Source organism: Lissotriton vulgaris, chromosome 9 (assembly GCF_964263255.1).
Source record: "Lissotriton vulgaris chromosome 9, aLisVul1.2, whole genome shotgun sequence".
Classification (NCBI taxonomy): domain Eukaryota; kingdom Metazoa; phylum Chordata; class Amphibia; order Caudata; family Salamandridae; genus Lissotriton; species Lissotriton vulgaris.
The window spans coordinates 814,975,241-814,997,431 of record NC_141697.1 but is presented as its reverse complement, the minus strand read 5'-3'; the positions used below and the strand labels follow the sequence as shown (position 1 = coordinate 814,997,431).

Sequence of the window (22,191 nt, the reverse complement as noted above, 5' to 3'; positions counted from 1 at the left end):
TGACTTTGGTTTTATAGAATGGCTGTGTACCAGATGATCTGACAGTGTTGATAGGTTACTAAAGGTTGCTGTGTTAGATGTTTTTTCAGCACATTGTCAGTCATAAGGATGGGCCAGTTCTTTTTCAAGATGTGGACAAGATCACCAGATCTGGTATTAAATTTGGTGATCATTCTCACCTCCTCTCCCATCTTGGGCACATCTTTTGACATTAGGAGATCCCTCCTGTTGACTTTGGATGCCTTCAGTGAAGCTTGTTCTAATAAGCTATTGGAATAACCCCTATTCTGGAACCTTTGTTTAGCCTCTGATTTTGCTGCTTGAAAATCTGTTTCCATTGAGCAGTTTCTTTTTAAGCGTAACAGTTCACCATAGGGTACATTTCTCACGAGACTCTTCGGGTGGTAGCTAGCTGCATGCAAAACTGCATTCCCCGCTGTTGGTTTTCTATAGAGTTTCGTTTGGAGCGTGTTTTTTATATAGATTTCCAAATCCAAGTAGCAAATACTAGTGGCACTATTTGTGCTAGTGAACACTCAAGTTTTTGGTATTATTCAGCTTGGCGATATACTCCTCAGCCGAGGTCCTATCGCCTCGCCAAATAATAAAAAGGTCATCTATATACCTGTCCCACATTAAAATATTGTCAGTCCATGTCCCATTTTGTTCTGTCCATGCTTCGTGCTTCTCCCACCAGCCCACAAACAGGTTTGCGTAGCTGGGGAGAAGCACAAGCCCATGTAAGTACCCCTTATTTGTTTGTATAATTGATTGGAGAACAAGATGTTATGGTACAAACAAACGTATCATGCTAAGTAACATTGCACTGTGTGCCCTGTATTTTTCTGTTTTTTTTTATCTAGAAACCATTCAATTGCCTGTAGGCCTTTTTCATGATCTATACAGGTATAAAGGTTAACCACATCTAATGTGATTAAAAGCATGTTCTCTTCCCAGGCAATGTTGTCCATTATACGGAGAAAGTGTTGTGTATCGCTCACGTAGGATGAGAGATCTTTCACAGTGGGAGCAAGATAAGAGTCTATAAAACGAGACTTGTTCTCCAACAGGCTCCCAATTGAGCACACGATTGGACGTCCGAGTGGTCTCTTGGCGTGCTTGTGGATTTTGAGGAGGTGATAAAAGGTGGGTAGGACGGGTGATTCACAGTACAAATATCGGAACTCCTCATCATTAAGCATGCCCTCCTTTTTCCATTCTGTTAGCATTCCGTGATATTTCATTATGCTTTTGGCATATTCAGATCTTTGGAAAGGGGCGTAGCACTCTGTCTTTTAGTTGTTTTAATGCCTCCTGTTCATAATGTTCTTTATTGAAAATCACGATGTTGCCCCCCTTGTCGGAAGGCTTTATTTCAATGGTTTTCTCCTCTTTGAGGGATCTTATGGCTTCCCACTCTTTTCTAGAAATATTAGATGATTTCATGTTCATTTTCTCACTTGATGATTTCTCCAAGTCCGCAAGCACGGCTTCATTAAAGACATCTATTGCATCATGTGGTGCAACCGGCAGTTTATTTGATTTGTTCTTCATATTGCTAGGATCTTGTGTTTGTCGTGTAGGTACATTATCCTCTAGCATATTAGTTGCTCCATTATTTGCTATTTCCTGAGTTGGAGTTAAAAGATTTGCAAGAGAATCAGGTTCCAAAACCTCCTCAATTTCATTATCTTTTGGATGGAGGAGGAAGATTTTTTTAAACTTTAATTTTCGAATGTACTTAAAAAAAATCAATTCTTGTATCCACCAGGTTAAATTCGCTAGTAGGACAGAAGCTCAATCCTTTCTTTAAGACTTTAATCTCATCAACTGTTAGTTTTCTTTTTGACAGATTGATGACATTATTTTCTTCTGTCTGTAGTACTTCCTCCTGCGGTTTGAGGCACTGCGAGTTATCCTGGGTGAGGCAACTGCTTGTGTTCCGCCTCTTGCCCCTCTTGCCCCGCCTCTTCCTCCTCTTTGATTTTGTTGTGAGGGAGGATGATTCCTTTGTTGTGGCTTTAGGCGTGTTTCCTTTATTACTTTGTATTCGTCCAAAAAAGGCTCCGCGCCCGCAGCTTCCTTTCTTGCAGGAGCCGGATTTTGTTCCCCATCAGACACCTCGGATTCTTCTGTATCTTCGTTGTTTATGGTCACCGCTCCCTGGGCGAGTCTTTTCCTGGTGGCATCGAACTTCCTAGCGAATGTCAATATACTGCTGGATAAATAATCCTGTTCATCCCTCTGGAATTTTGTTTGTTTGCTTTTCCTAATGCCCAGTTCATAATCTTTGATTCTCTTAATCAAGGTACTTCTTAGTTCTTCACTACCTCTTATGTCTTTTTCTTTTCCGATCAACTCTTCCACTTCCGCAATTTCTTTTAAGCATTTGTCATGATCACTCCAAGCATATTTGATTAGCAGCCGTACCATACCCTTAGATGACTCAGCGGTATATTCTGCCCAGTCTTTGAGTAGTGCGGGGTCTGGATTTTCATATGCTGGGACGGTGAATATGCGGAGGCCTCTTGGTATTCTATCACAGTCTATATATCGCTGTAATGAAGTGGCCTCCCACCATTTTCGCACTTCTCTCTCTTAGTTTTTCTAATCTTAAAAACAAAGTTTTCAAATTGCTGTGTGTTATTGACGTTGTATCAACAGCATTTACTTTTGCCGGGCGTTCATTGGAGGATCTAAATATAACATTAGCTGCGGATTCTCTCTCCCCAGTTATATCTTCAACACCCGCCATCACTGGTTTCCCAACAGGTATGTAATAAAAGGAATTATTTTTGTTTCCTCCCACGGGGTGGTGACTTTTCACTGCTTTTGGGGGGTTTGCATGCTGTTACGGTTCCTTCGGGATAAAGGCTTGAGCAAGAAATGTCTCGAGCACAGTATGTGCAAACCGTTTCACTCACCGCGCCTGGTGTGTATGTGTGTGTATGTGTGTGTGTGTGTGTGTGTGTGTGTGTGTGTGTATATATATATATATATATATATATATAATACACACCGCTGAGGGACTCGCAGAAGCTAAACAAAACCTCTTCACGAGACTCAGAAAGAGGGGGTACACAGACAGGACATGTAGAAATGCAGAAGCTAAATGTAGCACTAAAACTCGACAGGAACTACAGTTCCTGGCGGAAAAAGGAACAAACCGTGACCACCAAGAAAGACAACCCCCGAGGCTAATAACTGGGTTCAACCGATACCACACGAACCTCCGCAAGATCTTAAGGAGGCATTGGTCCCTGGTCCGTAATGACCCAACCATAGGCCATGCAGTGGGCAAAACACCCCTAGTGTCATTTAGGAAAGCTAAATCGATGCGCAGCCAACTAGTCTGCAATGCCCCTGCCATAAAGACACCAAACAATTGGCTACAATCCAAGAAAGGCTTCAAAAAATGCAGAAAATGCAAAGCCTGTAACCATGGTATCGATACTGCCAATGTCAAGTTACCGTTCAGACGATTTCCCTAAACAATCGGAACATTTCTCATGCAAAACAGAATTTGCTGTGTACGTGCTGACGTGTGTGTGTTGTAAAAGGTACGTAGGGTCCACTATCCACCCTGCACATGTGAGAATCTTACAGCACTTGCGGGCAATCACCAACAATGACCAAGCGTACCCAGTAGCGAGGCACATCCATGAGACACATGCAGGTAATTCTTTGGGCTTTACGTACTTAGTCATAGACAGCATCCCCAGAAATGTCAGAGGTGGTAACCGTAAACTTGCTTTGCGCCGCCTGGATTCGAGATACATCATTCTTCTGAACTCCAAGATGCCATTCGGTTTGAATGCTTATGAAACCCTTAGTTTCCATTTATAACCCAGCCAGTCCTATCTCTTTCCGAAGTACCATTAAAAACATCTGCTGTTCATGTACTATTCACGTTAATTCACCTCACATGTAATTTGGGTTTGCGCACTCACAATAGTGTCGAATCACCTCACCCCACTTCACTATCACAATCACCCACCTTGCATCACCATGTGGATATCTAATATAAGTCCCAATGAGCAGCTCCACTAGGAGTCCGGTAAGCTCATGCATGTAACATGGTACATCATACAATGTGGAATAAATACCTAGATCTCAGTAGGTAGCACACATCAACAAGCACCATGCAGTACAATCTGTAGGGTGGTCCGCGGCTGTGGCACTCAACGAGTAAGTGTCGTGCACTGTGAAGTATAGTAGGCACTGGCCTCCAGTTGTAGGCAAAACAAATAGATTAAACAAACACTTACCCGTTAGATCGGTCCATAATGTCATTTTATACATTAGGCCGGCATTAGTAAACAAACCAGCAGACTGCAAGTCGGATTTCACCTCCCCGCCCGACCGCCCATTAGCAGGATGACCAACTATCCACATTGTAGCATTAGCCAATCACGGCTCGCATGACACTCTTGAACTAGACCAGGTATGAGCTGACACACACGTACTCACCACGGACGTAGTAATGTATCTAAGAACACAAAGGTATAACTGGTGATGTAATGCGGGTGTGATTTTACAGTCAGCATCTTTATGAAATGTTTTGAAATAAGGACACATAGTTATGATTTATGTAATTTTAGTTAATTGCGTTTTCTGTGACAAAAAGTGAAAGACTGCCATGAGATTTAAATGTGCAAGTCCTGAACTTGTCTATGTCGATACATGGGGAGTGACCATGAAACCATAGCAACAGCCAGTTGAATCCAGTATGTTGATTGAACCCATGGCAACATGTATATGTATATATACCCAAGCAAAATACTATGCAGATGTTAGTGATCAAGGCGGGAGTAAGCCGCCGAAACGCGTCTGAGCAGCAACTGATCATGTAAATAAATCGTTTGGATTAAGATTCACGGAGTCGGCGCCTTCTTTGATTCGAAGTTTGGTGTGGTAAAGAATATATATGTATATATGTATTAAACGTTGTTGTAACCAGGGAAGAAATTGATTGCCCTGATGAAAGTGCAGGACCTTTTGAGGCCACTTTTCTCAGACTGAAACATGTTGGCACTAGAGTCATAGGACCATAAAACTCCGTACGAACCCCCCCCCCTTTTGTATTTTAATATTTCCAACAGTTCCACTAATAAAGGGATACTGGGATCTGCCAGAGGATTTTAAATCTTTAAAAACTCCCCTGCCCATTTCTTTTTAAGTGCTCCCTGAAACATGGTAGAACCCACCCTGGCCTTTAGGAGTCGGGGTGACCCCATGATGAAGCATCACACTACTAGAGTGTGTGAGGGTAATAGTAACAGAAGGAATTGCTTAGTTTTCCACAATCTAGTGGGTAACAACTGAAAAGCTTCCATCAAATCTTCCCATGTTTAATCAGTTATTTGAGTAAGGCAGCAAATCTTCTTTCAGTAGGTGAGATTGATCATTTTTCTTGGTCACCCTCGTGACTTCTGGCCTTGAGCAGGGATAACATGATGTATCATGTTTAGATTATTTCTTCATGCTAGTCTTTTCCCGGCAAGATCAGAGATCATATTGTTGCCCTTCACTGTCTAATTTCCTCCTGCATGTAACACAATGTGTTTGGGAGTTCACCTAAGCGCTATTGCTGTGGTCACAATGGTCAGTTTAGTGGTGTAATAGAGGCAAACGTGAGGCATTATATTTGGGGTGCCTAGTGACCTCTGAGATGCGCTTTCGGGTGGTAGCTTAGATACTTGGCACAACATTTTACTCTTCAGTGCAATGATTCTGTGAAACGAGTTTTAGGACCATGATGCTTTTTTCTCCCACACGGTAAGGAAGACGCTCCAATTTATAGAATGCTCCATCTGCCGCAACGCTCGCCAATCGATTCCCCACCCCTTTGTTATTCCAAGTTCTCCACATACAGCAGCAGCTCCTTCTACTATGTCCAGGAGCTAGCTTACTCTTCGTCGGGGAGTGAGGGTCGCCAAGACCCAGTGGCATCACTGCATGGCCTACCCAGAAGAGGCCCAAGATGGCGGGTGCCTCTCCTCGCTGAGTGGGTCCAGTTCCTTATCGCCAACCTGCCTCTGCTGGTGGGCAGAAGCACAGCTCTGAAGATTGTACCTATTTTCCTACCAGCTTTTTGTATCGCAAGGTGTAATTTTTATGTGTAGGTGCTCATTTTATGTGGTGTAATCTGGGGGAGTAGGATGGAAGCTCACCTCCAGGATGCCTTCATCAATCTGGCGTTGGACCACCTATCCACCCCAAAGAGTTGCTTTTTTTTACACCAGTGGCCAGGTAAACTTCGAAAGTGCCAGGTGAATATGTAAATGATATATTACTACATAGGCATCTGGTTTTGAAAGCATAGTTAAGCATTGATTGGGTATTTGACAAGATTACATATTCACTCTCAATTAATGCTCATCCAATCAGGCTATAGTAATGCTCTGTTTTACTGAGCTCTTGTTGAAGTGGTAAATTCAAAATTACATGTAAAAAGTGCTGTCCCTGCTCCTCGAGGCTTAGTTTCACTAGTGAGAAAATGCCGCTTTTTTTTTTTTTTTTTTTCCCACATTGTTAGAACCGGAGGTCTCTGGTTGGCACAGGTATGCACTTGTGACAGGCAAGGACCCTCAGCTCCACGTCAGGGCAAGGGAACTACTCCTTTGAATAACCCCTGCTCACCCTCTAGGTAGTGTGGCGCGAGCAGACAAGGCTAATCCTCAGGGCGATAGTAGTTAAGCATTCATGATCACACACAGTAAACCCACTGACCCACCACAAATGGACACCAGTCGTATGGTTGTATCAAAAATACGTATACTTTATATAAAAGATAGATTCAAGCAGGAATATCACAAGACCAGAATAACGTTTAGTAAATCGAGGTCACCGGATTACAATAGGCAACGATGAAAGGGAAATAAGAACGTTGCGGACCCTGGATCCGATATGAACTCGAGACTGAGTTCAAGAGTACCTTGCTGGTGGAAGTCCGAGTTGTTTCAGGCTGGGCTACTTGTGAGGGCGGACCCCGAACGAGGCCGACGGTTCTCCAGAGGATCTCTCCGGCTCAATCCCCCTCGAGGAGCGAGGTGGAGGAGCTAGACTGTGGAGGGATGCAGCGATCCGGGATCGGTACAGCTCACGGGGCGATGCGCCGTTCAGGCCTGCGGGGAGTACTACTTCTTAGCACGCTGGGTCTGACGTGTGGATCTGTGAGGGGCGTCAAGTTCTCGGCATACGGGTGCAGCACCAGGCTTCCGGTACCACGGTACGGGGAGGCCTTTCTTGAGGTGCGGCACGAGCCTTGGTATGCAGGAGCGCAAAGCGAGACAGTCGGGTACGTTACGACGTACGGACCGTCCGAGGCTATGAGATGCTCTCCGTGCAGATTCCGGCTGGAGAAGAGGTGCGAAGCTCGCTCCGTAAGCGTTGAGGTGACAGGAGAGCAGGCGGTCCGGCACTGAAACGGAGAGCGGCTCAGGAATGAGCGGGACTCTCTACGGCGGGCGACCAGGCTCCGAGCTGTCACGGCCTGGGAGAGGGCGGAGGCAATTGAGTCACAACTCTGGCGAGGGAATAAGAACTGAGGCCCAACAGCAAACGGGCACAAGCAGATAGAACCCAATGGTCCTGGGGTTCCGTTCAGGGGGCAAGCTCTCGATCAAGCCCTTGGAGATTGTTTCAGGCACAAGTCTACAAAGTCCTATCTGGTCCTTTCCTCTCCGTTCTCTGCAAGGCACCACTGCAGGCCAGTCTTACAGGATTCAGACTGGTTTCCGTCCTTCAGCTTCTCTTGGTCCTTCTAGTCACGCAGAGGTTCGTCGTGGTCAAAACTGGATCTCAAAAAGATGGAGCAGGCAGCTCCCAACAAAGGAGAAGCCACCAGGCATCCAGGGGCTGGGCAGGGCCCAGGGTGGCAAGCCTTCCCCCGGGCCCAAGCAGCAGCACGCCCCTGGTAGTTTCAAGTTGGCAAACAAGAACCTGAACATTTTAGAAGAGGTCACAGCCTCCTTTTATACACAAAATTCCTTTGTCTAAAGTTGCAGGGTGATGGAGAAACCAGTCGCCGCTGGTTTTGGAGTGCTTTGTTTTCCCCAGCCACCCTTTCCATTCACCAGGCAGGCTAGGGCCATCAGACGCACCACAGGGGGCGGACCCAGCATTGTGTGGGAAAAGCCCGGCCCTATTCAGGACCCAAGTGCAGCCCCTCCTTCACATCAGAATGCTAATTTCCCCATTAACCACCGGGGCATACCCACACAGACTTCCTGGAGCCTGGCTTGCCAGCCAGCTCCAGCCAATCACACTCCAGCACCCTCACAGCACACGTACAGCCATGTCTAGAAGTGGCACTTCCACACTAGACACATACACGCCGCATACATCATCACGCAGCATTCAATCTCATGAGTTCACGCATACCAAACTCGAGCCTGCACTCCCCACGCATCAGGAACTAACATGGACACAACTTCTTCATGCATTCCTATGGGAGGGCAGGCCTATCTCTCCACACACTCAAAGTGCGCACACACTCTCCACTGGGACACAGTGAAAGTGCGCAGAAACCAGGAATCACTAATACAATGTCACAATTAAAAAGCAAAAAGTTCCGGGGGGAACCTGCCAGAAGGGCCAAGTCCAACACACATTTTGTACATTTAACCCTACTTAGTCTATTTTCTTCAAAACACAGCCTGAATTTAGTTAGGGTTTGGTGGGATTGCTGTTTTAGCAGTCATTTTTGATGCCTTGATTATCCGTAAGGTAAACAAATATCAAACACACTTTGATGGGACATTAGTTGCAACGTCAACTAAAGTTAACACGCGCCTACCAGCAATAACCTGTTTGTATTGATTTAAATTGGTATGCACCCCACTTGATGTAGATCCCTACGTCTGGTGAGCCAATGTACACAGAGTTTGTATAAAACTTTCAAAATAGGAGCTGCTATCGCAACAAGCTGTTAACTGATTTATATTCATCCGGGTTTTCATCTTGGATTGAAAGTCCCATATAGTCCACCGTGCAAAGTGTTCAGTTGGGTAAATGTTGCATTTGGAAAGCTTTACAGTTGGGTGTAATGCTCATATTGTATGCATGCCCTGGTGTAGTATTAGTTACGTCAGTTTCATATACATTTATTTGTGTTTTGTGTTCTTTACAATGAAATGTGTTGAGAATTGTCACTTTAGGATTTGTCTGTTGTGAATGAGATATTGCATGGGCAGCCGTACAAGGCAACTTGTGGCAATATCAGCTTCTATGAAGACCACGAAGCTCTTTGGTTCTGTCACTTTAGAGGGCAAAGGATACCAGATCAAGGTTAATAGCTGTTTTTTTCTCGGTCAAATTGTAGGTACTAACGTGAAGATTTTCGGCCAGGACACTGCCACCAAAATTGACTCTTTCCTGTACATCCTGAATACCATTCAGCAGAACATTCCTGTCACGTTCAAGTGAATCAAGGTATTAACACATTATTTTAACTTTTTCTTTCACAGAATTGTTTTAATCGGTATGAAATGTGTCCACAAGTTTAACAAAATTGCATGCACCCATGTGTTAAAGAGAAGTTATTAATGGTTTGTTGGCGGATACAGAACCTTTGACTTTTTGGCTCGCTTTGACCAGGCTCAAAGTTTAAGCGAATAACCATCATTCAGGAGGTTTTTCTAAATTCGGCGCCCTTTGGAACAGAGCTTTTGCTTCTCATGCAGCTGTCTTGGCTTTATCCTTACCTTAACCTCCAGTGTAGCTTCTGTAACCCGGCACTCTTCAGACGTTTTAGCTGAGGGGAACGTGATTTGCTAAGCATGGACTGTGCAGAGTTGTTGTAAGAGTTTGTGCTGAAGATTGCACTGTCATGGAGGGCTCTAGTTCCAGATGCTGTCAACTTAACACTAAATTTAACATGAATGCCTTGAGGAAATTCATTTAACTGGGCGGCATGTACTAAAATGAACTCTTGTCAACTTCCTTTGGCTAATGCGGTTTTGTCAGTTTTTGGTCTTGTTCCAAGAGCTCTTTGGCATTCACTGCCGCTGAGGCCTCATGTCCTGAGGCTCACTCATGAAGTAATTCTGGCATCTGTTCACATCATTCAGAGATGTAGCTCACACCTACCGAGTCAGCTGCCACGCCATGGCCCACCTGCTTCAAGACAAAGCATTGCAAAAAAAGACACTGGATTTGCAGGCTCAGAAGTTGCAGTAGAACTTTCTGAAATAGAACGTCAACCAAATGGTTCCAGCCTAGAATTGTGATTTTGATGGGCTGTAGCATTTGGACCAGAGAACGCTCGTCTGTTTATAAATAAAATAAAAATAGGGAAAAAAGTAGTAGGGTGTTAAATATGCATTAAGTGATTGGGTCTCTTCATGTGGTTTACAGCTTTGGAAACCATGTTTATTTCAGGTTTGGAAAACCATAGACTGCGTTTGTGTTAGTAATTTGCCATTCAGTAGGATCTTCTGATCTGTCTTTGTGGGATTGCTTTGTACACTGGAAATTGGAATCCTGGATATTTACGGTATTTGCATGGCCTTCTGACAAACCTTATTGGCTCCTTCTTATTTTGAACTTCAGAGAACCTTGCACTGTACCACAAGAGGTCCGTGGATTGCACTTCAGTGTTAAAAGACTAGCATAGAGAAGGATCATGCTGTGTCTAACTGGTTTTCATTGTTATAATTTTCGATTAGAAAAACTGCTTCTCCTGCAATGCTGTCTCCTGACAGTACAGAGCAGATGGCTTTTAACCAGGCCAAGTTCTGGTCCTGCAATTACATATGGTTTCTTTCACCTGATGCCTTCTTGAGCTTCTGTGTATTAACTGGCGTCACAGGGATCTATTTCTACTCCAGTGAGCCGTGGCCTGGCAGGTTATCTCCTTTGCCTATATAGCTTGGTAACTGATCTGGAAGACGCGAGTAGGATTCATATCTTCTTACTTGAACATATATATTTTTGACTGGAACTCTACAGTAGTGTTCTCTTCTATTGTCATCTAGATTCAGACCATTCTTTTCATGGCCCGGAGACCTGGTTAGATCCTTTCATCTTCCTCCTATTCAGATACCTGCCCATAGATAGTCTGCATCTTGTGCCATTCTGATATGTGGCTTTCAGTGCTGCAAGTGATCGTACATTATGCCTCCGTGATCATTTTGTGCTATTTGTTTTCACTGAGTTGTAGGAAAATTCTGTTTGCAATTCCAAGTTCTTTATCACGTGAATGTTTTACACTGAATTTTGACACGCCCTAGGCAGCGTTATAGGAATTTTTGCAGTGCAGGATGTAGCCTGCCCTAGGAGTTTGGAAATGAAGGCAGGTAACGTTCTATGGGGTGAGGCAGGATCATTTAGTTGCCCAAGGGATTTTTTGTGTGATGTCGTTTTTAAGGAAAATGACACTGTGAATGTTTGAACAAATTTCGTCACTCTAATTAAAAATGGGTTGTTTAAAGCTGGCAGAAAATTGTAGCCTGTCCACCCAATCTGAAATTCAAGAATTTGAGCGATTGTTAAACCATGAAATTCAACATATAAGATGAGTTTGAAGTGTGTTGTTCTCACAGTGGCTTTTCGGCTGAACTGTCCATGCTTTCTCAATTTAGCATTCCTCAAGGAGGCCTAGCTTTGGTGACTAATGTAACTGGGCGATCACCCTCTGTGCGTTCTGTGAACAACACCCATGTGATAGTTTTACTTAGTACTGAGAACTAGCTACTCTGTTACATGTTCCCAACCATTTGTGTGACTTTATCGTCTTTCCTCCTCCCGATTTTAAACACACAACGTCTGCTTCTCACTGTTGAAAATTACATGAGTTCTGAACGGATGCTTTGCCCACCTCTGGTTTAGCTAACTCCGGCCACTTTAGAAATCGCTCAGCAGAATGGCCTTTCCACGCCAATGCTTTGGTGAAAAGACCTGTCCAGATTTCTTCCCGTGCTGAGCAGCAGCATATTTTTAAAGGACGATGTACCGTTCTGCAGCCCGGCCCACCTGGCTAGCAGCCCTCCTGTCTGTTGGCCGACAGTTTTCTTTGTGTGGCCTTTGCTGGCAGCGAGAACCTTTTTATTACAAAAAAAGCCGCTTTGTGAAGAGGGATATCTATTGTTTAAGGTTAGTATAGGGGCGGTGACCTTGAGTGCTAACGTGCACTAATCCTTGTGTTGCCCCCTCTTGTGAGCAGCAGGATCACAATCACTTTTCATTAGTGGTTTGCACACACTGTTGATTCCCTCCAAAGATGATGGGGTAAATTCAAGTGCGTGGGGAGAGAAAGTAGCATTCAAGACCCGCTCTCGACTGCTGTGTACACACTGAAAGAGATGGGCACTATTTCCTGTCTCACCAAATACTAGGACACATCCCTAAACATTTTACTGAAGAATGCACCAAAGTCCATATTGCCTTTAAAAAGCTCTTTGGAGTCTTAACAGGCAAAACGCGTCTCAGCTTATCAAGTTTTATTTAAAAAAAAAAAAAAATTCTCAACAAGAATGCTTCAATTACTCAGTGTCCTACTCTCGTGTATCTCCATGGGGGCCCTGTGCCTTGTAGACACACAACTTACCAATATAAAGAATCCACGCCAACCACACCGAAGCCGCCTTAAACTCAGTTGGCCTGACAACTTGGAGGGAGAGAGGGCCTTAATGGAGGTAAGCGAGAGTAGAACACGGAGTAATGCAATTACGGTAAGTAATAGAAGCATGGCCTCCTTGTCCCTCTTTATTATTTCCATTACATAATGAGACCTACCAAGCCAAAAAAGACCAGGACAACTATCAGCTGAGAAACACCCAAACAAAGATGCACAGTCCACAACCAGTAAAGACAGCCCAGCACAAACACAGTGGACATAACTTCTAAGCCAAACCATGACCCCAAACAAATTAAAGAAAGAAGTCCCCCCCCCCCCCCCCCCAAAGACAAGGAGACGAGCTCCCCCAGCTCGCGAGCAGACAGTACTGCGCAAAAACAGATTTAAAACCCAGAAGGTACACATCACCTGAGGGAAAGGACGTAGAACGGACAACCCCTCAAAGAACCAAACACCAGGCCTCTGTTAAGGGTGCCAGAAAGCTGCAAAAGCCCAAGGAGGCATTCCAGCACCCGAGGCCGAGAAACTGAGCAGAACCACAGGGGTCCAATCACGCCAAGCCCAAAACGACAGTCGGTGTTGAGCAGAAGAAACCAGGTTGACGTCAACACAGAAGAGGAGACCGAAGCCTAGAGACCCCGCAACAGGAAGCCACCCCTCTAAATGGCCAAGTTGCAAATTTTGGAATAGCCAGAGCGGGCACCAGGAGACTCTGAAACTACAGCGCAGGCGGAACCAATAGAACCTGCCACTCCAGCCCCACCACCATCTCCAACAACATAGGAAATCACACCGAACTGGCCATGCCGGAGTTACCAGCACAACCTTTGCCCTCCCTCTCTGAACCCTAGCCAGAAACGTCTGGAGCAAGCAAATATCAGGCCCACACACAGGACAGTATGTACTGGGCATCCAACCTCGAAGTCGACACACCCCATGCCCCGGAAACATAACCAGGGAAGATGGGTATTGCCAGGGTGTGCAAACAGACCCTGATGAATTGCCAGTCGACGGAGCGCATAAAAACAACTGATGCGCAAACTCTAAAAAGCCATGAGACACCAGAATAGTAAGCAGGGGAGCCCACACCAAGGCAGGAGATCAGCCCACAGCTCGAACGGCAGGACCATAACTGGAAAAGCCTCGACACAAAGGGAAGCCCAGAAACCACTGCTTTTATAAGCCTTAAGCGGATAGAGATTGCTGCTCCTCTGGATGAGTCATGTGCCTCAGTCTATCCATCGTCAAATTGGCCCACGTCTATTTTCCATGTCTCGCATCCTTATTTTAACGTTTTTAGGTCTCGCTATTCCATTCCGCAAGGAATGAATAGTGAGAATTATAGGGTTGCATCAGGAAAGCTAAACCAGCCGGCGGCTTTCCACAAGTGCATGTGATCGTGAACGCGCATCCGCCTGCTGGTTTAGCTTTCCTGATGCAACTCTAACCGTCACTTCAAAGGGATCCGCTCCGCCCCCTGCTGCATGCGCTTTCCATCCAGCGCGCGAAGCGCGTCCACACCAAAGCCATCTGTTGCTTCCCTCAGTCTCGGCCTCACTTACTTCTCCTCATCCCTAATTAACATCCCTCACGGCCGTGAACCAAAGGGATCCACAGGAAAGACCAGCGACGCCATATGGACAGCAGGCAGCCACAACACATCTTCCCCACTACTCTTTTCCTACCATTTGTTTCTCCCGTCAGTTATTTGATCCTCATATGTTTCCTTCCAATCTGGCCTTATCTTTCCACACAACTTAAAGCACTTTCTATAACATCCTCCTGTGTCCTGCACCTTTTCTCTTCCCTCAAACCCCTATTTCCCCTTAAACTCCATTTTTAAAAAAAACAAAGTCTCCAGTTCTCCTTGTTTGCTTGTCTGCCCTTCTGCCCTCTGTTAGACTCGTTTTTTGTGCCTTTCTGCCCCGATTAGACTCGTTTTTTCCCTTGTTGTGCCTTTCTGCCCCTATTAGACTCGTTTTTTCCCTTGTTGTGCCTTTCTGCCCCTATTAGACTCGTTTTTCCCTTGTTTTTATCCCTTGTTGTGCCCTTGCAAACCCTGCATCACTCTGCGCAACCCCTGCATCACTCTGCGCAACCCCTGCATCACTCTGCGCAACCCCTGCATCACTCTGCGCAACCCCTGCATCACTCTGCGCAACCCCTGCATCACTCTGCGCAACCCCTGCATCACTTTGCGCAACCCCTGCATCACTCTGCGCAACCCCTGCATCAGTCCGCACCACCACAGCACAACTTAGAACCACCACAGCACCACACCGCATGAGTCCGCACCACCACAGCACAACTCGGAACCACCACTAAGCACCACACCGCATCAGTCCGCACCACCACAGCACAACTCGGAACCACCACTAAGCACCACACCGCATCAGTCCGCACCACCACAGCACAACTCGGAACCACCACTAAGCACCACACCGCATCAGTCCGCACCACCACAGCACAACTCGGAACCACCACTAAGCACCACACAGCATCAGTCCGCACCACCACAGCACCACCACAGCAACACTCAGCACTCCACCCTCCAAATCCACCCTCCAAATCCACCATCAAACAGACTCGAAAACAAAACCACAATCAAACTCCACCCTCGAAATGCAAGTCCACCAAGTTATTTGCAAAATTTTTACCAATTACCATTATACATTACAATAACTTTTATTTAAAAATTATTCATACATTTCATTTTAAGCCATTGTTTGTAATATCAATACATATGTCACATACAAACAACACAGATTGTATTACAATTGCAAAAGGTGTCAAATTAAAAAAATTAAAACTATTGGCATTGTAAAATACAAAACTATTAATTCCTTTATTTTCACTATTAAAAAACATAAATAAAAATTAATTTAATTTACAATACCAAAACATCAAACTTTCCTAATGCGAGACCTATTGCATTGCAAATGCTTGTTTTTTGTACGTCTCATTGAGCAGATATGTAGTTTCCTGTAGTATGCAAATTTGACAAAGTATTTGAAGGCTGATTTTTGCGTGGGTGCAAGGTAAGCAATTTATTGTAGTTGGAAAAATGTCTGTAGTCCACCATCTTTTCAAATGAATCCAGGCTTATGTTGGAGAGGCAGATACTCTTGTTTTACCTGAGATTCTGATTGAACTATATTACTTTTTTGTGGAAATTGTGAGGTGTAGCTTCTCAGGATGGTCAGGATTTTTTCTGGTGGATTCTTGTGTGATTTTGGGCTTCAGTAATTTAAAAATATTTCATAGGGCAGTGATTGGTTTGTTTTATTTGATTGTTCGAGAAACCTTCTTTGGTTTTGAAAACGTTTGCTCCGTGCGTATTCTACACTTCAGGTGAGATTTTTCTTCCCTTTGTCCTCGGTGAACCACAATTTTTTTTCTCACATACATGAGCTCTGTTGAGTACTATCCTTTGTTTTTCCTGGGTTTCAAACTTGACCACCATGCTTTAGGAATAGTCGAAATTAAAGTTTGAGGGTGGCTGCACTGAGCTAAGAGCAAGAGGGTGGTAATGTGCTAGGCTTTGAAGCAAATATCACAGGCTATGCACGGAACGGGTTTTTTAACATTAATGCTGGGCAGAAATTGACTAATAGTGACACTGCAGTAGGAGTTTAAGCTGCAGACTTGGGAATGAACCACATAGGTGCTCATACTGTCCTGGCTGAAGAGGGGTGAAACCCCGAAACCGGTCCCAGGATGCTTGTTTCCGGTCCAGGGAGGATCTGGCTTGGCAGTTCGAGCTAGACTGTTCCCATGAGGCATAGGGTCAAGACTGATTTGCATATGGCTGGGTTCAAAGTAGAATGGCATGGTGAGCAAAAAAACGATGGATTTAGGCCCAGCTCTCTGTACTAGGGTGAATGTATGACATTGTTCTGCATTCGGTCCATCAGCTGTTGTTTTTGCATGTAGCCCGAGCCTTCCACCTACCATCGGGGGTACTCTTTGTCCCCGAAACCTGTAGCCCTATACACGAGATTAGAGGCGCTACATTCAGGGGGATACTAGTCTACCTCATGCTCCCCTTGCTAAGGAGCATTGAACTGACCAGAGACAAACTACTCTAGTTTGCTTTGAGCGATCTGCCAGAGGAAAGCACGCAGAGGGTTTGCTCTTGCCCAAGGGTCTTTGAAAAAAGCCCAGCCTCTTCCTCAGTATGTCCCTCAAGTAGCACTCCCGAGAAGGCTATGCCTGGCCCTTGGCTCCTCCTGGTGATGGCTGGATGTCCCCTCGTGTGCTTGAAGCTTGTTGGTAGAATGGGTGGGGAGGTGAGGAATGTTGTGGTATGTGAAGCAACAATTAGTTGTTGCCCCCTATATGTTGTACAGTATGTGAGGTGGGCTTTTGTATTTGTTCCCAAGCTCTAGGAAGCATCGTCTTGCTCATGTGTGAGTGTGAGTGACAGGGCAGTTAAACTAGTCCATACAGCCATGCGTTTAACCTGTTCTTGCCTGTCACGCTGTAAAGTCAGTTCAGATCCTCGGAAAAACCGCGTGGTAGTTCGAAATGAGGAAAATAATCGTATGCCATTTGAGGGTGGCACAGGCACACCTTTAATGTATGTGACTTTGACAATGTGTTGTAGAGATATTTACCACCTTCGCCCACAAAGGAGGGGATCGGTGCTTCGTCCAGCTCCTATTCCACGGACATCTCAAAGTTGTAAAAGATAAATATGTCTTGAAGTTTTGAATTGGAAATAGTTTTATGCCATACCAGTGAAAATAAATGTGGACCAAAAACGAGTTTTTACAGCAAGCCTACTAATAAATTCATCGTCACATAGTTACGTTTATTACTGCAGGGCAAATATCAAATTCCATATTACAGCTTAAGTGACACGCAGAACCGTTTACTATCTCGTGCATTTTATTTATTTTTAGAGTTTTCTATAGCGCGAACTTGAACCGATTAGGTTATCAGAGCGCTTTACATAGCACCAGTTCCGTTACAAGTTATCACAGCAGTTTACATAGAATCAGTTACGTTGCACATTTCAGGATCTTGAACCGATTAGGTTATCAAAGCGCTTTACATAGGACAGCCTTCGATGTCCAGTGCCCTCCTCCGCCGTGTAGCGGGGGACCTCTTCCAGCCCTCCGAAGTCGTCGAGCTGTCGGGACTAGGCTCCTGGAATTTCAGCTGCCCCTTTACAACTAATTTGTTTGAGGTCATGCAAACACTAGTGATAAGGGTCAATTACGTACACATAGGAAGGGATATGACTGGCCAAACTCTAGAAGACGCATAGGGGTGGAATATGGTGTAAGGACTTCAGCGAATACCAAAGCTTAACATTATTGCAATCGGTCAAAGGTCTACTGCATACACTAATGATTAGAGTCCTCTCTACACACATAGGGAGGGGATATGACTGGATAAACTCCAAGAGTCACATAGGCATGGTATATGGTGCTAGGTCTAAAGCAGATACCATTAACTAGAGTCACTACACAAGACAAAGCAGAGTTCCATAAGTGTGGATGAAGCCACAGCACAAAGGGAGGGTGGGAGGGATGCAAGGGCATGGAGAGAAGGGGAAGCACAACAGGGAGGAAACATTTGAGGGTCATCCACAGTGAGAAGGGCTGAGGCCAGGGGCATGGTAGGGGGCAAGAACCCAGAGAAACTGTCCGAGAACAGCAGCAAAGTGTCGGTCAGAACAGAGCAAAAGTCAAGAAGTCCAGCAGAGAAGGTGGGAGCCCAGGTGAGGGATGACGCCGGAGGCCAGCCGCAGGCACGTCGCCATCCTGGAGAGCCTGCAGCCATCTTCTTTAATAAAATTCCTGCAATGTTAACAGCTTCAACAGGGGTATGCACCTCGTTCTTTCACAAAGTTACACTTTTACTTTACTGTAGAATGTGGGTCGAGCGATTCATGTGTATTATGGAAATGCATCCTAGTTGGTTTGATACTGACATCTGATGACTTTGACATTGATGGAACCCAGTGCATCCTCCAATTTTGTATTCTCGTTTACTCTATGCTGAGGCAGGGATACTCAGGCAGGAGATCTGGGGAAATCAGCAACACAGACATAAATACTGTCCTGCCTGGAGGCTTCTTAAGTTGGCGGAAAAAACTCGCCTATAAATTGCTAAAAAGGAGTAACACATGAGCCAAACGATAAACTAGGCTCACTAGGCGTGCAGATAAAATGGATATTGCTATTCAATCACATAATTTACTTTTATAGATCACAATAATTCAACAAAGAAGATATACATTCTTATTTTTGTGAGTATCAAAACAATCTAAACAGTGTATAGTCCCAACATGATAAATAAAGCAATTAATGAAAACACCTACACACAAAAGAATATATTACTATATCCAATCCCACACTTCCATACGTACCACATTCATGCCACAGACAGTTTACACATCCTAAAAACAGCAACAAAGACATTTGTATGGCAACTACATATTTATCAGTCCACACCTTCCTAAAACACTATTGCGTGGACAGCCAAATAAACAAGGAGGCACAAGTGGCACAGAAGATACCGAAGCATCTGTTTGCAAGCTCAACCGCATTTCAGCACCAACTCTAAGAATGACCTGCTACAAAATCAAAGCACAGCATCGGAATCCATAAAAGGATTCATGATGCAAAACAAAATGGTTGCTTACTAATAGGAGTAGTTTTTCAGCTTGTAGATTTTTGTGAATTTACAGGCAACCCTCCAACTCTGAAGAAAATAAGGTGAGACAAGGACTTGGAACAGAAAGGAAGCCAGCAAAGACAGGAGGAGTCGCCAAAAAGGAGAAAAAGAATCTGAAGATGGTGACCACACACCGGGGCTTCTGGCCGTACGTCTGACGTCATAGGAGGACAAATATAGCACCAAATGGCTACCAGCGATGGCCAAAAGAGGAAAAAAAGCAAGAGGACTAAAGAATATTTTGGACCCAACCACTAGATTGTGGAATAATGCACAGCAACCATTTTGTCAGACAAAGATGGCAACCACAGGCGTCAAGAAGACTGACTTTGTGGTGTACACCGAGAAGGAGACCACCATTGCCCCTGTTAAGTTTGATGCTAAGTTCTGGAAGGCGACGGAGCCCAAGCTTGAAAAATTCTACAATGATGCAGTTGTTCCGCATTTGGAGAATAATAACCATTTTGCAACGGTTTGACAGAGGAAACACGTTCCACCAATCGTCAGAAGGCTCTTTAACTTATTTTTGTATCTCACTGTACATGGATTTAACTAGTTATATCCTGGTTCTAGTTAAATATTTTTGTTTATCAAGCACGTCACAAAACGTTGGCCTAGTCTGTATGTGCATACTTGTGCGGAGTAGTATGCTGTTTACTAATGTTGAAGGAGGGAGGGGCCAAATGACCCACTAGGCCTCTTGCCAGTCGTGGTTCCCGCCCATAGTTAATGGTCACAAATGGCAAGTTAAACTCTGCATTGATCGGGCTGCTTGTGCTGTGGTTCGAGTTAAATATCTGTGTATAGAATTGCTGCAGGTCATAAACCGTAGATGCAGAGGTGCGAAGTATATTGCGCTTTTCATTCCTCTTGTTGGGCGCGTGACTTGAGAGGCGTAACCCAGAGTATGTCATGATGCCTGTCCGCTCCCTTACTACTCTGCGTCTGCGTGGACATTTTTAATACACACCTAGTCGATATTAAGGCTTTTAAGGACCCGAACTGCAATGACACCCCGTGTCCCCACTGAACAGAAGTCAGTGCAGCTAGATTTGAATGCATATTTCAAGGTCCTCGTGCCAGGCATGTGTTCCCACCTTAACAATGTGTTTAGCAGACGAGCATGTAACTGGGCACAACCTAACGTGTCACGGGTTACCGAATATACCTTGAAACCCAAGAGAGGTAGAAGAGTTGTGTAAATCTGATAAATCGCTAAGTTAATTCTGCATTTTGAAGCTCTTTCCTTCTCAAGTAAGTCTCATCGAGCCCCTGTCATCCAGCACCACAGGCCCATGGAGCGTAACAGAGCTCCGATTTACTCTACAGGTTGAAGTACACTTTCTCTTTTCCACATGGATGCCATGAGACCGATCAAATGACTGCTGGGAAGGGCAGACGGAGTGCCTAACCTAACTAGCAGACCTGGCCAGCTGTTCATCTGCAGACTCTGCACCAGTGAGACAAAACTGTTAGAACTTTTAGTTGAAAGCTGGTACATCACTCAAAGGGGCGTGGCCAATGGAATTAAGGGTGTGGCTTAAAACACATAAGCTAAAAATCTGTGCTTAGCATAGTGTGCCACACGACTTGTATTTTGCTGTTTGTCATTGCATCCATATATATGATACAACAAGTAACATCATACATACAACAAGTTAGGACTATTGGGTTTGCCAATGGTTATTAGTTGCACAAGATAAATAAGCAGCAACTATGGCTTGTTGTATGTAATATTGAAAAAACTTCCACTTAAAGCCCTGGTGACGCCACAACAAAGTTGCTGCTCCTGAGTTTCAAAAAGAGAAGGGAAATCTAGAGCGAAAATGACTCTTTTTAAAGGATTTCCCCTCCCCCCTACAACGCTCACCTGCCATGACATCATGCCGTAACTTCTCCACTAGTGGGAAGTGAGCACACGCACATCATGTGCCTGCTGGCACTGCAGTCCGGAAAAAACGGACCGCCCGTGCCTGGGCATAAAACAGAGCCCGATAGAGACCCGTTTCGAGGCCCCCTATAAACAAGCATTGAAAATGCAATAGGTCTCGCCTATCATTAAGTTAAAGCCATTTTCTTTGCTCATAGTATTGTATAGCAAAGCAAATGGCTTTAACTTAATCAAAGGCAAGACCTATTGCATTTTCAATGCTTGTTTTGCCATGTTGTACAGTAGCTGCTATGCAACATGTCTGAAAGTGATTTTAAAAAGCGCGATGATTCAACAAACTTTTAGATCGGCTGCTGTGCAACATGGATGAAAATCACATTGACAAAAGCCAATTAATCTTGTCTAGGCGGGACTAATTGGCTTTGCCAACGCTTGTTACTGACTGGCATTGCCCAGATGTAGGTGGATGAGCAACTTGCACAGTAATTCAGTTCCAGTTAGGACCAAGCTGAGGATGCTAATATGAGAAACAGAGGTGGAGGGTGAGGAGAAATTGAGGGTGAGGAGAGACCGCTGTGGAGGGTGAGGAGAGGTGAGGTGGAGGGTGAGAAGAGACAGAGGGTGAGGAGAGACCGAGGTGGAGGGTGAGGAGAGACACCGTGCAAACCCAAGCCTCCGTTTCTCAATCACACCTAACTACCTGGGTTACAACACTAGCCCAAAGGTAAGTTACGAAACAAATCTAAAATCCAAAAGCAACCAGGTGCATTCAGGGGTTTGTAGTTTTTCCCTTCCATTTATTTTGGAAGCTTTGTGAATAGATTTTAGAACGCAGAATAAACTGGCAGGTACTGTTAAGGTTGTTGTAAGCTCTATGAGCTCTGTTCTCTCTTTAAATAGGTCCGGCCTGGCACTTGTTAGGATCACTTCACTACCACATGGTCCATGCATTGAACACCTCCACAAGGCAGTGCACACTAGTTTCTGCTGTTGTTCACCACCCCTTGCATGTCAGAGCTAGGCACTGGACAGC

At 44.8% G+C, this 22,191-nt stretch overlaps 1 protein-coding gene across 1 annotated transcript in view; it reads left to right on the top strand.

Moving 5' to 3' along the window:
* The window catches only part of PC (pyruvate carboxylase), a 2,223,386-nt gene that overhangs the window by 151,924 nt on the left and 2,049,271 nt on the right, over positions 1–22,191 (top strand). The window contains exon 2 of the mRNA XM_086938550.1: positions 9,326–9,435. The gene's annotated coding sequence lies outside the window, so the exon portion shown is untranslated. The remainder of the gene's footprint in view (positions 1–9,325; positions 9,436–22,191) is intronic.